General features: G+C 41.5%; 1 protein-coding gene and 1 long non-coding RNA gene across 2 annotated transcripts in view; one reads left to right on the plus strand and one right to left on the minus strand.

Annotated features, from left to right (window-relative positions):
* Positions 1 to 15,000, minus strand: part of ZFHX4 (zinc finger homeobox 4) — a 153,739-nt gene that overhangs the window by 138,152 nt on the left and 587 nt on the right. The window contains exon 1 of the mRNA XM_065752871.1: positions 14,972 to 15,000. This exon is cut by the window's right edge and continues 587 nt beyond it. The gene's annotated coding sequence lies outside the window, so the exon portion shown is untranslated. The remainder of the gene's footprint in view (positions 1 to 14,971) is intronic.
* Positions 13,097 to 15,000, plus strand: part of LOC136059014 (uncharacterized) — a 29,881-nt gene continuing 27,977 nt past the window's right edge. The window contains exon 1 of the long non-coding RNA XR_010623176.1: positions 13,097 to 13,246. This is a non-coding gene — a long non-coding RNA (uncharacterized LOC136059014). The remainder of the gene's footprint in view (positions 13,247 to 15,000) is intronic.

Below are 15,000 nucleotides of genomic sequence, written 5' to 3' on the forward strand. Positions count from 1 at the left end.
ACTAACTGAAATAATTATCTTTACCCCTTTATACTTTAAGCAACAAAATATCAATGGGGAACAACTTCAAGGCATGAAGGTTTGCAGGTTTATTTACTGACTGGTGTATCTATTAGTACCAGGAACAAGTGGAGCTGTCAGGACATAATGAAGGTAAATGATTAGTTAGCACAGAGACTGAGCTCTTCTTCAATGCAATAAGAGTTAATTAAAGTTTACCACTAAACATCAACCAAAGCAGGATGTTGATCAGGTTTCAGCATTAAGTGCAAACAGACAATGGTTGGCAGCAATTAGTGCAGCTATCAAATGACATGCAATGATAATTATACATTTAAAACAGCTAAAGGGGCTGTGGAAAGGAGGGAAGAATCTCATCAGCTTCTCTGACTACATACAGTCAAAGTGCAGGAAACAGGTATCAGATATTTCACTTCAATACTGTAAATCAATAGAATTAAACAAAAAGAGGGTTGTTCGAGTGCATTATCTGAAAGAGGACAATTCACTGTACATGAAATGGAAGAAATCTGCAGGCGACTCCTAACAAAGATAAGTACGAGCTAGATTAAATAAATTACTTCACTGCTGCCACTCACGCTGACACACATAAACAGAGAAGTGTTTGGGGTTTAAAGGCTGCAGCATTGTTGCAGATTTCTACAGCAGTGCAAAGACTACCTGGTGCTTTGGCCCTTGTGGCCTTGTCAGCAGCGTAACGATGCCCAGAAGGCCCAGGACCTGCAGCCAGCCACCACAACAGGCAGCTTCAGCTTCAGCTTCAGCAGCAAGCCCACTGCGTGAGGCCTGGGCACATCGGTGGCTGTTACCTGCTATCTGAGCACAGCCTGAGACTGCTCCACACAGAGACTGCTCTTCACCCCTTCCCATCAGCATACTCCCAAACATACACTCAGGTTTTAGAAAGGGAGAAGGAGCCCAGAGCTCTCCCTTGCAGACAAGTGCACGGTGGCAAGGCTGGCACACTGACAGCCCAAACACTGCTGGGTTGGGGATGCTCCTCATCGAAGGCCCTTTCATGTAGACAATGTAATGACAGCAGCTACCAGGCCAGTGACACAAGAGTGCCAATACCAGCTTTAGTTCCTATCTCACCCTTCCATTAAGTGCAAAGGCACCTATAATGACAACATCAAATAAAGGAAAAGCACTATTTAGTCCAATGGCAGCCGCCTCCTGAACATCCTTGGCGTGGGCCTCCAAAGTCAAAACACCCCCAGTCCTTCAGTATCAAACAGGTAACCTAACTCTTCTACAGGCTGAGACATCATTAGCTGATGCAGCCAGACAGACAACTATCTACTGCTAAGCAGACAGTTGCTAAGTCTGTTACTCAGACAATTTCCCATTACTCTACATCCTGGACACACTACGCATACTCTCACTCTGCTTGTACTGAAGCTGTGCGAGTAACCACACCACCTGACTAAACACCTGCACAGCTTCATAGCAGCTGAATAGCTCTAGCAGGTATGATCCCCACCTTACAGAAATCAAGATTACTTCAAAGTTATTATGGACATCACAAAGGCAAAAGCAGCCTGCTCTTTCCAGATATTTAACGGGAAGCAATAAGAAGAAGCTTACTGAAAGACAAGTAGCAGCTTTCCAAGAAAGTTATGCTGTGACAAATTAAAACCCACTGATGAGAGCAGTGGAGGGATTAGGCAGTAGGACTCAGTGCTGCAGGATACCGTTAAAGAATATGAATGTACTGAGGTTAAGAAAGAAAAATAGAAACCATCTGCTAAAACTAAGAAGTTTTTGTAATGAATGTGAAAAAAAAAACAAACAAAATTGTAAGGGAAATTAAACCTGGTTCTTCAGAGATCTAAAAAAATTGTATTGGCAATCATGGCAAGGCAGGCACATACAAAAGGTTACCCTTCATCTGCCTACTGTGAAATTCTTCAGAAGCATCTTCTACAGACCAAAAAGAGAGAAGAGGCTAGTTAGACCAGAGTACTACTTCACTGATCAATATGCTCCTACAGTATGAATTACACCTTTCGAGTAAAGAGAAGTATACAGCACGGAGATTGCCCTGAGCTTTTGTTTGAACTAACCTATGTAAAAATATCAGCAGCACTGGTTGGTATTTAAATAAATTGTATTCATTTCCACCGTGTTCTGTGTTAAATTAAGAAAACCTTCTTTTAAGTTTGTTAAGATCATGTTTACTTTACATGCAGTTTCTTTTCTAGAAGGTGCAAAATGCATTAAAATGTTTTTTGTTGCTGGCTTTCAATTGCCACGTGTGTTAGAATGTGTATAAATGCACATCACTGAAATTATTTTAATAAAATGCCTCACTGTTTTGTATAGTTCCTGGTCTCCAGCCTACAGCGGTTCTACAGACTTTTTTTCCTAACAAACCTCATTTTCCCAACTAATTCTGTTATGCTAGGGATTTGTGCACAGAGTTGGCTAATCCCAGTATTTCCCCAGAGCTGCATCTAAGCTGTGGCCCACTCCCAGCACAAAAGTGTCTCCAAAAGCCCTTTCGCCCCCTTCAGCACTGATACACTCATTGGTCCTGACATTTTCACTTCAGCCATGACAAATGAGCTGATGGCTGTGATCAGATTGCACACGAGGACTGCTTTATCAAAGACGTATCATTAACTCTCATCACTGTCTTCCATTATGACTCTTTTGGTCAAATCTGTTGTGAAAATGCAAGTCAGTCTAAAAACATAACCTAAACATAGCAACAAACAAACTTCATTAAAAAGCAGAAAAGAAAACCAGACTCAGACAGGATCAGAAAGAGACCAGCGTTAACTAAATGTTTCTCCGGGGATTTAAGTAACTGTACTCAACCTCTGCCCCAGTGCAAACATGGCAGTTGACCGTCTTTGAAAGGTCCCTTCCCCCATCACGGACTGCTAGCACTACTTTGCCTTTTTTAGAGAAACAAAAATTCAGCAACAGCAATCTAATATGCCTAAAAATGAAGTCAAGTATTTTTTTTCTTTTTTTCTTTCTCTTTTTTTTTTTTTTTTCTTTTTTGGTCTCAGAAATAGTTCACGTCTCTTTGTCTATGTATATCAGAATATATTTTTCAAATGAATCCCTTAAAGAATATAAAATTTTTCACTTGAATCACAGCCACATAATCATACTGTTTTCTGACTCACAGTAAAAACGCCAGCATAAAATGCTGTCTGAAGCGGAAATCTCTCAGTTCACTACAAATGCTGCAACCTTTCTGTCAAGTTAGAACCTAAGTTCCAGTTACACAGTTCTTGTTACATCTAGAGGGTTTACAAAGTATATATTTGTTGTAACCTCTTCTAGCAATTCATCTGAGAATACACATCTAGACAGAGTCAACTGTAACACAACAGATCTTGGGAATGGAGGTCATGCTTTGAGATAAAGTGCTATTCACTTTTGGACCATGCAAGAAGCTCTTTATTCCTGTTCTTATTGGCATCAGTTCCCCCTTACCAGAGCAAGAACAAAGCCAAGTGCTCGTGTGAGGTTTATGAATAAATCAGAGGTGAGCCACTTTAAGTGCTGCCCGTGATTTCCTTGTTGACAGTGAGCACTTAAACAGGCTTCTATGACCAGCAACTCCTGGCAAACCTTAATGGCTCCTAATCTGTACCCTGCTTCATTTCAGGAAAGAAATGACCCACCCCAATTTTTCTCAAGTCTTCACCTTTTGGGCAACTACTGTCCCACCTTTTTAGAAATTCATGTTCGGGGACTGTCCCGTGTCAGTGCCAAGTCTGCACGTAACACACAACATAAAAATCAACATTTTCTTCCTAGAAAACAAATGACAGCTAATAAAATATTATTACACAGTGCAGCCTAAGTAATTCCCAGACAAACCATTACACAATTCAGCGTTTGTTTAAATTGCATAGATTTTTAAATGAACCTAAAAGATTTCTGATATCTTCCCATCAAATTGTTAAAATCATGTTAATAAAAATAAAAATAATAAAAAAAAAAAATGCTGAGAGCAGATTCAGCCCTTCTTCACAGCCACAACTGAACATGGGAACGTTTATAGATCACTGTCATTATGTGCATATAAAAAATTCGTACAGCCAAACAAAAGAAAACAACAAACAAAAAAACCAACAACAACAACAAAACAAAACAAAACAAAAAAAAAAAAACCCACCACTATTTGTAAACAACGATAACAATGAAAAACAAACTCAATCAGTAAACCCAGAGCTAGGCCAAAGCAGTCTGGTCCAGAAACATTATTGTTAACATGCGATTGTGGCAAGAAGCAAGGTGTCTCGGTATGTATGTCTTTGATGCACAAAACCACTCCGAGATCTGTGCTGTTCAACAGCAAGGGAGCAGCCTGCTTGGAGAATAAATTTCAGCACTCAATGAAATCCTTCATTTTTAAGGGCTCCCTCCCACCCCACCCCCTTCTGGATGGGTCACAGGCTCCAGATGGCTGAATTTCCTCACTAGTAGCTGAGCTATCGTCAGGCTCCCAGTTTTCTGCTATATTTGAATACTAACATTTTGCACTCCATTGTCTCTCGTTGCTTTCCACCACCCACTCAGGAAAAAGTCGTGACCACAGCGCTCTTGCCCTGTGATTTCAGCAAGGGCTCCAGGCCGGGGTCGGGTCGGGTTGGGGCTGCCCTGAAGTGCTGAATTGCAGCATGCGCCTCGGCAGATGGCACTCTTCTGTACGAGGGTCTGATCCAAGGCTGGGAGGAATCGATGAGGCAACGCTGGACTTTGGACCAGGCCCCAGGTCAAAACGGGAAACTGCAGCAGCGCTGGGGTAAGGAAGCATCCAGGCACTAAGAAATCCACAGGTACGGCCACTCGTGACTTAAAACAGCCCCGGCCATGCTTCTTAGTGGAGCTGAAATGACCGAATGAGAAATCGTATCTTGTCTCCCTACAGCAACCAGTCAGTTGATCCTGCTGAAAAAAGGCCCTGATTACATTGCTACGCAGCAGCGGCGATGCTCACACCCCACAGCTGGCTGCAGTGGCATGGAAAGCACACTGATCTTGTGTTTTTTTGCAAGCAGTTCATAAGGCTCCAAGGAATTCAGGGATTGAGGGGTGACATTTGCCACGTAGATAAATAATTTATTTTGGAGATGTTACGTTTTCTTTAATCTAAGCCCTCAGTGCTGTAAACAAAATCAATAACCATATTTCAGTATAAATATATGTATATATATGAAAAGATCAGAGTGAAACCCACAGGAATAAGTTCCCTGTTTAAGGAGCTACTTTTTACCTAAACCTTTATTTTCTCTAACAGAGAAAGGTATACAGAGCATTAGGCATTAAAATATGGAGAAAATTTGATTCGAAGTTGGGCTTTGTACGTGGAAACACCACCTGTGCTTGAGACGGTCACGTAGCACTCGGTAAATCCAAGATTTTTTTTTCCCCTCTCTCTTCTTCGGAAATCTTTGCCTCTCCAAATATCAAAAGTCAAAGGACTGACCCCAGCAAGTGAAGGACAAGAAGTTTTGTCTTTGTTTTCCTCAAATAAATGTTTATTCTGATCCATTCCACCACCATATTTAGGAACAAATGTGGAAATTACTGGGATTATTCCAGATTTCCATCAGTGCCCTAAACATTGAAGCACTGATAGTGACAGGTGCCTTGTCACCTCAGATTAGGCACATTTCTCTATAAGGGAACCTTGACGTCAAAACAGGGAGGAGCAAGCCCTCAGCAACCACTGCTCTCAGACTCTCAGCTCTGCTGTTACCTGCTGAAGGAGCAGAGACACCTCAGCCAGTGTCCCTGCAAAGCCTCTTTCCTACAGCCCCTGTGGTGCCTCCTGCACTAAGCACATCATCCTTGAAAACAGCAGTGCAAAAAAGAAATGAAACCCTTAAAATTTTATTTTATGGGATTATTTTCTGCTGGTGACTGAAGGCCTCATTCCTTTTCTACCAATATCAACGCTTCCCAGTTTTACATCTATATGTAAAACTTATTTATGAGGAATTACTGTTATTTTAGCAAAGGGTGAACAGAAAGAATCAGGTTCTAGTTTCTTTTGAGTTTACGTGTCCTAGGCTTACTCATGTTGACATAAGCACTTTGTAAGGTTTTCTTTGTTTCAGAAGAAGAATATTTCTCTATTTAAATTCAATTTTAGACGTAAGTCTAGTGTGTTCATCACACGTCCATCAGACAGCATTGCCGCCTATATGGTAGATGTTTGTTGTTGAAGTCACTGTGGTCTATCATGTACATACAACATTTAGTTTGTGAACTATCGACCTGAATACCTATTTAGGAGCTGATACAGCCTATCAGATCAGTGTGAGTGCCAGAACTCTGCTAGGTCTGTCTGTAAAGAAATCCCAGTTTCTGGGCACATTTCAAATTGTCCCCAAAAGTACCTAAAGCAAATGAACTGTAATTTTGACAAAATAATCTCTAAATAACCTTTTTTTTTTTTTCTTCTAATGAAAAGCTGATGCTGAGTAATGTAAACACATAGAAGAGAATCTCAATATAGCACTGATTATAAAACTTGGATAAATTATTCCTTAGAATATTTTGTTTAAGCAGAAAATGTCATTCCTCAACAAGATTACCAAATTTCAGCCTGGTGCAAGCTTTTCCCTCATAGTTTAGAGAGCAGTAGAAGTTAGAGAAAAAGTAAAAATACAGATAAAAGTGAGCTACAGCAGTAGTGTCTATCAAAGGTCAAATCAGAACCCCTTATTTACTCAAAACTAGTTCTCTTCTTATCAATAAATTAATAATAATCCCAACAGCAACACAACAGAACCTACCAGGTAAAAGCAACCATCAAACAATTTCTAGTTTCTTCTATCTATGCATCTGTTCACATAAACATTTTCTGCATTACATCTTATTCTGTAAAATCTTGAAACTCGGTTTGCTGGGTTTCTGCCCATTCAGTAAGAATGCAGACATCACATCAGTTATTATTAACCCATGTGTTATCCAGTTCTACAGTGGCTGGAACTTTGCCAGAGACAACACATGGTGCTTGGTTAACAATATTTTAAAATATAAATGAATTTATTTCTTAAATTAACACATTTTTCTTATGGAAATACACTAATAAGCTGTTCCCAGAATGAAAGAATATGCCATAAGAATGTTCCTTTAAAAGAAGCTTTAAGGAATTTCATAGCTAGCAGTAAAATGTTCTCAAGCCCCATAGAAAGTCTTAAACTTTGTCTTAAAAGAGAGCATTTTTGTTACTTCACTTTTAGCAAGCTCTTTCTGCGTTTGCAGTTTTGTTTCATTTATCTATAACCAATTCTAACTTCTTAGAGATGCCTCTAACTGTTTAAATATTATCAAATCTAATGCTGAATTAACAAACATCTAGAAATGCATGTTCTACAAACCAAAATAAACCAAACCAAAACAAAACACCTGAACAAGTTAACATTTACTCTAGCTACCAGCAGCTTTCCCCAGTAGCTCTAAATTGGTAATTACTTTGACCAGGAAAAAAAAATACAAAGAAAAAAAACCTATTTAATATGCATACATACAAATAATTATTCACACTGCATTTGATTTACATACATACAAAAGAGCCACTTCCCACTTTCAAAAGTGGCTCAACACTTATGGTATTTTAACTGCCCTAATTACTGTTGAGAGAACATAATTAGAAGCACTGATCACATTGTCAACAGCTAACCAGTTGCAGCCGTGTCTCAGGGCCTGATTCTGCTCCGGGTGAAGTCAGAGCACTGCACTGACTGCAGGAGGCCGGGGCCCTTCTCGCCACCTGAACCTACCTGAACCGAACAATTCTGAACAACTTGAGTACAGGGATGCAGCCTTTCTGAACACCCCACTTGCTATGTGCATGTATCAATTTCTATTTCAGTATGCTTTCTCTATTTTGAAAGCCGAACCAAGAGAGTAATATTTTCCCCAGAAAAGCTTTACACAAACCACTTAAACACTTAGCACTGAGTCAGAATTCATAACTTTTTCCAAAAGAGAAATAGTTTAATAATTAAAACAGATATGGACTAAACCTTGCTTCCTTGAATACCAAACTTTATTAGATTATTATGTGTTGATGCATAATTTCCATTGGCAACTTTTAAACCGAGTCTATCCCGCCTTGCTATCCCTCCCTTGTTCTTCTCCCCCCTCCCCCCAGACAAAGTGCTGGGAATCCTCGATACCCAATAGTCAATATTTGGTTTGCCTGTCGTGTTTCTGGAACTCCTCTCCATCCGAACCTGAGTTTATCAGCCCTTTGCTACGCTGCTCTCGTACGAATTACTTCACACGATGATGGAAACTCGGGGCATCTTAAAAAGTTGCTGAAATCCGAGCTCCTGCTTGTTTTCTCAAGTCTTGGACAAACATAACTTTAGGGAGAGCTGAACATACGCATAAAGAAAGAGGAGCCTGCATTTTCATCTTCCTTTCATCTCAGTCATTCAGTCAACCATTCAGTGCCCTATTCAACAGAGCTTTTCATTATGCAAAAAAATGCTAATCCTTTTCCGATGCTTTCACACTTGTATAAACCCCCATTCCTTCGACTGAAAAGCAATTATATCAGTTTACCTTTCTGTCAAAAACAGGATTAATATTCCAATACCAGAATCTCCTTTATTTTCCTATCTTTTGCTTTAGGAAACTAGAGATTATTAGCGGAGGTATTCCTTAGAGCGAGAATACATTATTTTAAATATGATTATTTTAGCCAGAGAGAGCAGGGGGAGGGGGAGGGAGAGCAAAAACTTCAGTTGCTGCGGAAACTCTTTTCAGTGACAGAACTGACCTTCCCTTTGCAGAGGCCTGAATAGAATGAGCCTCACTCTGGTCTATTAATCAGAAACAAATTATGAAAGAATGTGGCTGGACTGGTTGACACTATCCTGTCTTGGGAGACTCAGTAACAGCCTAGTAACAATGTCCTCTTCATGGGTAATGAACAGCCATGACAAATGGGGCAGAGAAACTATTTATTTGCATATGCAAATTCTCACACAAGGGAAACATGTACAAACAAGTGTCATTGTAAGGTGGATTAGGCAAACAACGCTTTCTTTTTAGGACATTCTGCAGCCCAGAACATTAGTCAGCACAATTAAACCAGTCTCCATGGAGACTAATGAAATTTCACCATGGTATGAGTTAAATTAGATAGCTAGTTATGTGTTTTCACAATCCAACTTGAAATCCATTATTGTTTCAGAACAATACAGCAATTGTGCCTGGCTGATCTTTGCCAGCTCAACAAGCTCCTAAGTTGACAATTTGCATATGTTAATATAATTAAGCACTAATTACATGAAACTTGTACATATTCACATGCACTTTCCCTGGGCGCTTCTCAGTTTGAACCTTGGCCAAGTCTTTAACCCTTTGAATGAATTCGGAGCAGCAAAGCTCTGCTGCCTTCTGGGTACAGCCCCAAGGCAGATGCAGAAAAGTTCTTCATTTATAAACACAAAGCTTAACCTGGCTTCTCATATTTCTATCAACAAGGCTAGAAAACATTTTTGTATGTGCTGGGGTAGGAAAAGGGGGGGAGGAGGGAGGAAAGGAGGGCTGGAAGTTCTTTATAGACCTAGTTCTGGTACTCCTTTTGCATATGAAAACATAAATATTTACCCACATAACATGCGACAAACACATGTGCTGCCATTGTCATAGGTCCTTCAAGAAGCAAATTGTCAAAAACCTGCCCTGGGCTTCGTGTCAGTGCTCTCAGAGCCACAAAAATGGGAAGGAGAAAAGGGAAAAAAGAGCAAGCAGTAACTAATGAGCTTTACATAAATATATGCAGAGGCAATTAAGCAGTGTTAATTACTATGACAGCAGTTAATTGAATATAATTAGATATTTTAAGCTACTGACTAAGGCATAGTTAAGATTAATTTTATTGAGATTAATTGTAAATAAGAATAGATTAACTATGTGTTTTGACAGGCATAAAAAGTAGTTCTGCAAATTAACTAGGAGAGCAGAAACTAGCACAAAAATCATATATTATTTTAATGTCACACCTCAGAATCATCAGCTCAATAAACATGACTTTTCAAACCCAAACAGACAGGAATCTTGAAGAAAAACAAACAGCTTGCAGAGATTAAAGAGCCTTTTGTCCTTTTTCATGTGCATTTCTTTTAGCAGACTAAATTAAGCGAGTCTGGTGTACGTTTTTAGGAAGGAACATTTCACACTGAATGGAAAAAATGTTCTATCACATATGAAATTCATGCAGCTGTGCGGAACTTGGTCCAGATGGTCTAAGACTGTAAAACAACACTAAATGATAGACAGTAGGGCCTTCCCAAGATTATGTGATAAAGTCACAACCTCATATTTTGACCTAAATTTTCTGTCATGTATTGTTTCCTTCCAGATCAGATAGCTCCATTTTAATTTTTAACTGTTCCTGAATATTCAGTGAAAACCCTTCACAAACATAGCTGATAAGCATCTGAGTAGAAATCATAAAATATTTACAAAATGCCCCTGAGCTTCATTAAAACAATGCTGAATCCGAAGTGCCCTGGCTCTCCCAACAATACTAAGCTGTTCACACCACTCAGTTTAAATAGGTAAAAATGCCTGGTTTTAAGTATGCATCAAAGAAAACCCAAATCACATTCTACCAGTAGATTAGTTCATGCCTGCTGCTTAAGGAAATTAACAACAATGCTGAAGAATGCTGAACAAATCACTAATAAGAAAGAAGCTTCAATCGATTTTGAGATAAATCAATAGGTGATTAACACAATATTTTTAAAGCAGCAGAATGTATATATATTATAAAAACACATATATTATATTTTCAATACCTTTTTAGCTCTTAATCGAACAATGGCTTTACAACAGTGAGCATGTCCCTATATTGACTATCAACTTCTCTGGAATGCCTTTCGTCTTTTATAACGAAAATCCAAAAACGGTATGTGAAACAAGGCTACGACAAGCCATTCTGCAGTGAAAGATTTTAAATCATCCAGCCTCTTCTAATAGACTTGAGACTTATTGAGGTAGAAACCATAAAAAATGAAGAAGGGAAATTTAATCCCTGAAATATTGATTTGCACATTAATATCATATAGGCAGAGGGCAATTTGGCTTCATGGAAATGACACATTGTCGACCCTTGGTGAAGTCAGAGCCAATCTAACTGCTGAACATGTCTGAATCTCAAGAGTTATTAAGGGCTTCCCTTCTTGCCTTTATGACTTTTCTTCAGCCTACCAATGCAATCTTAAATGTATTATCTTTAAGAAATAATTGTAAAACCTCAGGGGTTTTCCAGTTAATGGAAGGGAGGCTAAACCACATCAGATTCTGAAATGCAACATTAAACCCTTGCAATCAACAAAACCACCTCAATTCTCATCCATCCAGTGCAGGATCTAATATTGTTATTAGAGATAATCAAATTTCATTGTGTAAATTTAGGCTCATGGTCAGAATGGAAGCAGTAAATTCTGCAATATTAAACAGTGATTTTTCTCGGCCCCCTTTATATGATCTTTGCTGGTGCACCATCTCCACAAATAAACCTGAACTATTCAAAAACCTAGGAACAAAAACGTCTCCCTGTTCTGAAAGACACACTCAACGCCATTTATCATCTCCACAGCTCTCTTTTAGTTTTAACTTGATCTAGTGGATAAGTTTCATTTTAGAGAATAATAAAGCAGTATCACTGCATAAGCCAAACAGCAGGTACTATTACTGTGACTTACACAGATGGTTTACCTGACCTTTCTTTGTTCCTTGGGTAGGTTTCACTTTTGCAGATTTACGACTTTTCCCTCTATATTTCATTGACCCTCTATGTTCATTATCATAAAAATGAAAACTACTGAATAGATGTTTATGTTGACAAAGTCCAAAACCACCACGACTAAAGGATAAAGAGATGCTACAACGCACTGTGTGGATCTCTAGATCGTACACTATAAATATTCAGCCACAGATAGCACGAATAACTGAATAATCCTGGTGAGCCCCAGCTCTGGAGCCAGGTGCAAGAGGTTAAAACAGCTGGCTAGCCATCTTTTATGTTGTGTGCCTTCCTACCGGCTGAAACCGCAAACCCTGAAAACTAGCAGATATTCCCTCAAGGTTGATTGTCTGATTTTTTTTTTTTTTCCATTTCCACCAGTTTAGTAGGATCCCCGAGTCAAGAAAAGAGAGAAACTCCTTAAATACAGTCAGATGAATAGGAAGTGGAGCAATGATGATTAAGGATCTCCTCCCCAGCCCAACCTTCAGCCCCCCATTTATTTCCACAATCTTCTTTGTGCACCTTCCCAGCCAAACGTTTGTATTCCTCATTTCAAAGAAAAGCGCTCCAGATTGTTCTGTCAGTTTTGCCAGTAAATATAAAGTAAAACAAGTGTTGATGGCACTGAGAGTGTTACATACCCAGGCTGTGTTTTTGCATTGCTCTCAATGGAAGCGATCGATGCCCATGTCACAGTCGCGTCCCAATCGCAGCCAAGTCTCTGCCTCAATCTAACCAACAACAGGCAGGGCTGCAAAGGCTTCTCACTACCTCTTCCATCCATCCACCACCAAACTAAAAATATAACGCTACATATGATCGTTTTAAACACTCCACCACCGCTGCTAAGGATCGAGCCACTGAAAATCCAGGAGAAACACAATTGGAAAAAAAAAATACACCATCAAAAAAAAAAAAACACCCTCACAGCAACCACCCCAAAAGCACACGAGCCCTCTCTTTCCACTCTCCTTCTCACTGTCCTCCTGCCAACCACATAATCCTCGATTAAAAATGGAGCAAGGATAATAAAAAGAGAATTAAAAAAAAAAAAAGAAAAAAGAAAAAGCAAAAGAAAAAAGGAAAAAAAGAAAAAGAAAAGAGGACGGAATGGAGCCGAGGAAATGCAACTGTCAGAAAACGGGATGGTCAGACTTCCTGAGTTAACCTGCCTGTGTCTGGCTTAATGTAAATCCACCATCTTCAGCCTGGCAAGTTGTCTTTTGGCTGGCTTTTTTTTTTTTTTTTTTTTTTTTTTTTTTTTTTTTGGTGGGGAGGGGGGTGTTATGTTTGCGATCTCTGCCTTGGTACCTAAGGAGGAAGAGGAGGAGGAGGGTGTGTTACTGAATGGTGGCTAAAGCCTCCTCGGGACGGCGCTGAGGTGAAACGGGCTGAACCCGACTGCTGTGCCTCCTCTCCCGGTTGGACCCGGTGCCCTAAGCAGCCGAGGAGGGACCCCGGCCGCCCGGCTCGCAGGTAACAAAAGAAATACCAACCCGGGCGTTTGCTGCTGCTGCTGGGGAGGCTGGGGGGCGGGGGGGGGGGAGGGGGGGCAAGATGCAGGAAGGGAGGAGTGGAGGGGCACCGCCGTAAGTTGGCATCGGATGGGGGAAAGTTTATTAGTATTTTTGCAGGAAATTTCACGTATGGCAAGAAGGGGAAGCAGGGACGCGTCTGCCATTAGCTGCCGTGATGGGAAGGGATGCACTTGATTCTGGCACGAACAGTCAGATAGGGCAGGGATCGAACTGCCTGCTCGCTGTTTATGACCGTTTTATTATTATTATTATTATTATTATTATTTCTTTTGCTTGGCTGTCGTTTTCTTTTTTCTTTTTCTTTTTCCTTTTTTTTTTTCTTTTTTTTTTTTCCACCCAACACCTCAGTCCACGGTTTAAAATAAATAAATAAATAAATAGAGTCCTGTCCCGCAAAACAACCCCCCCCCAACCCTAACTTCCCCCAACACCACCACCCCCCCCTATCTTCCAACCCTCCCCCCCCCCCCAACCTCCTCCACCAACTCCCTTGCAAAACCCTCAGAAAAGCTGCGCTGAACGCAGCCGGAGAGGAGCCCTCCCCGAGGCGCGGTGCGAAGCAGCACAGCACGGCGGGGATGCCGGGGCTCCTCCAGCCCCCACAGCCGGCAGCGCCCGCAGGCAGCAGCCGCGCATCCCCGGCGGCGGGGCCGGGCCGCTACGCGCAGAGGCCGCGCGGTGAGACTGACAGAGGCAGGGCGCGCTCCTAACGGGCTCCGCTTCCTCCTGCTGCCAGAGCCAGTCGGCAGCTCAGTCCCCCTGCGCCCACACACAGACAGCAGCCCCTTGTTGTGCTCCTGAGAAACCTACCTGCAAAATAAAGGGGGGGGGGGGGCACCCCCACACCTTCACCCCGCACACACGCACGCACTCAGAGTCAGGGTCCCCGTTGCCCTGCTGGCATCACCACCATCCCCACCCCCCCCCCCCTCCCTCCGAAAGCGAAAGTTTGGGAGGCCGAGGGGGGTGGAGATGGGGAGGAGAGGGACGGAGGATGGAGGGGGGGGGTGAGCGGGGGGAGAGCTTTCGGAAAGCACCTCAAAGTTTTGGGGGATCCGAGCTGCGGGACGGGAGCGCGAACCCAAAAGGGGCGGCTGGCGATGGGTTCTGACAGCCGGAACGGCGCTCCTCATCTGACACTGCTTCCCCCCAAGCCCGAGCTCCCAGACAAAAAAAAAAAAAAAAAAAGAGCGAAATAAAAAGCGGGGGACAGCCCCCGACCCTCCTGTGCAAAGTAAACGGGGTCCCCCGCTCGGCACCAAAGTTACAGCCCGGAAAAAAAAAATAAAAAATCCGCGAAGCAAAACAAAAAGAATCATAATGCACAAACAAACGTATCCCCCGGAATAGGAGTGAGAGAGAGGGAAAGAAAGAAGGGAGAGAGAAAAAGCAGCCCCTCCTCCCCGAGCGAGAGCAAATACTGTACCTAAAAATGGGGAAACAGGCAGAAAAAGGGGGGAGAGAGAGAGGGGAGAGGTACGCGGGATGCGGGGATGTGAGTGTGTGTGCGTATGTGAGAGAGAGAGAAAGAGGCACGGAGAGAGGAGAGAGAGAGAGCGAGAGCGAAATATCAAAGATTGTGCAAGATCAGCCTGGAAAGATAATCGATACTCGACCTAAATTTAACACAAACTACTCAATAAAAGTTAAAGAAAAAACTTACTTTCCATTTCCCCTCGCAGTTCCTACTGG

The sequence above is a fragment of the Cyrtonyx montezumae genome, unplaced genomic scaffold (genome assembly GCF_038088225.1).
Source record: "Cyrtonyx montezumae isolate F1298 unplaced genomic scaffold, pur_monq_1.0 scaffold_8, whole genome shotgun sequence".
Classification (NCBI taxonomy): domain Eukaryota; kingdom Metazoa; phylum Chordata; class Aves; order Galliformes; family Odontophoridae; genus Cyrtonyx; species Cyrtonyx montezumae.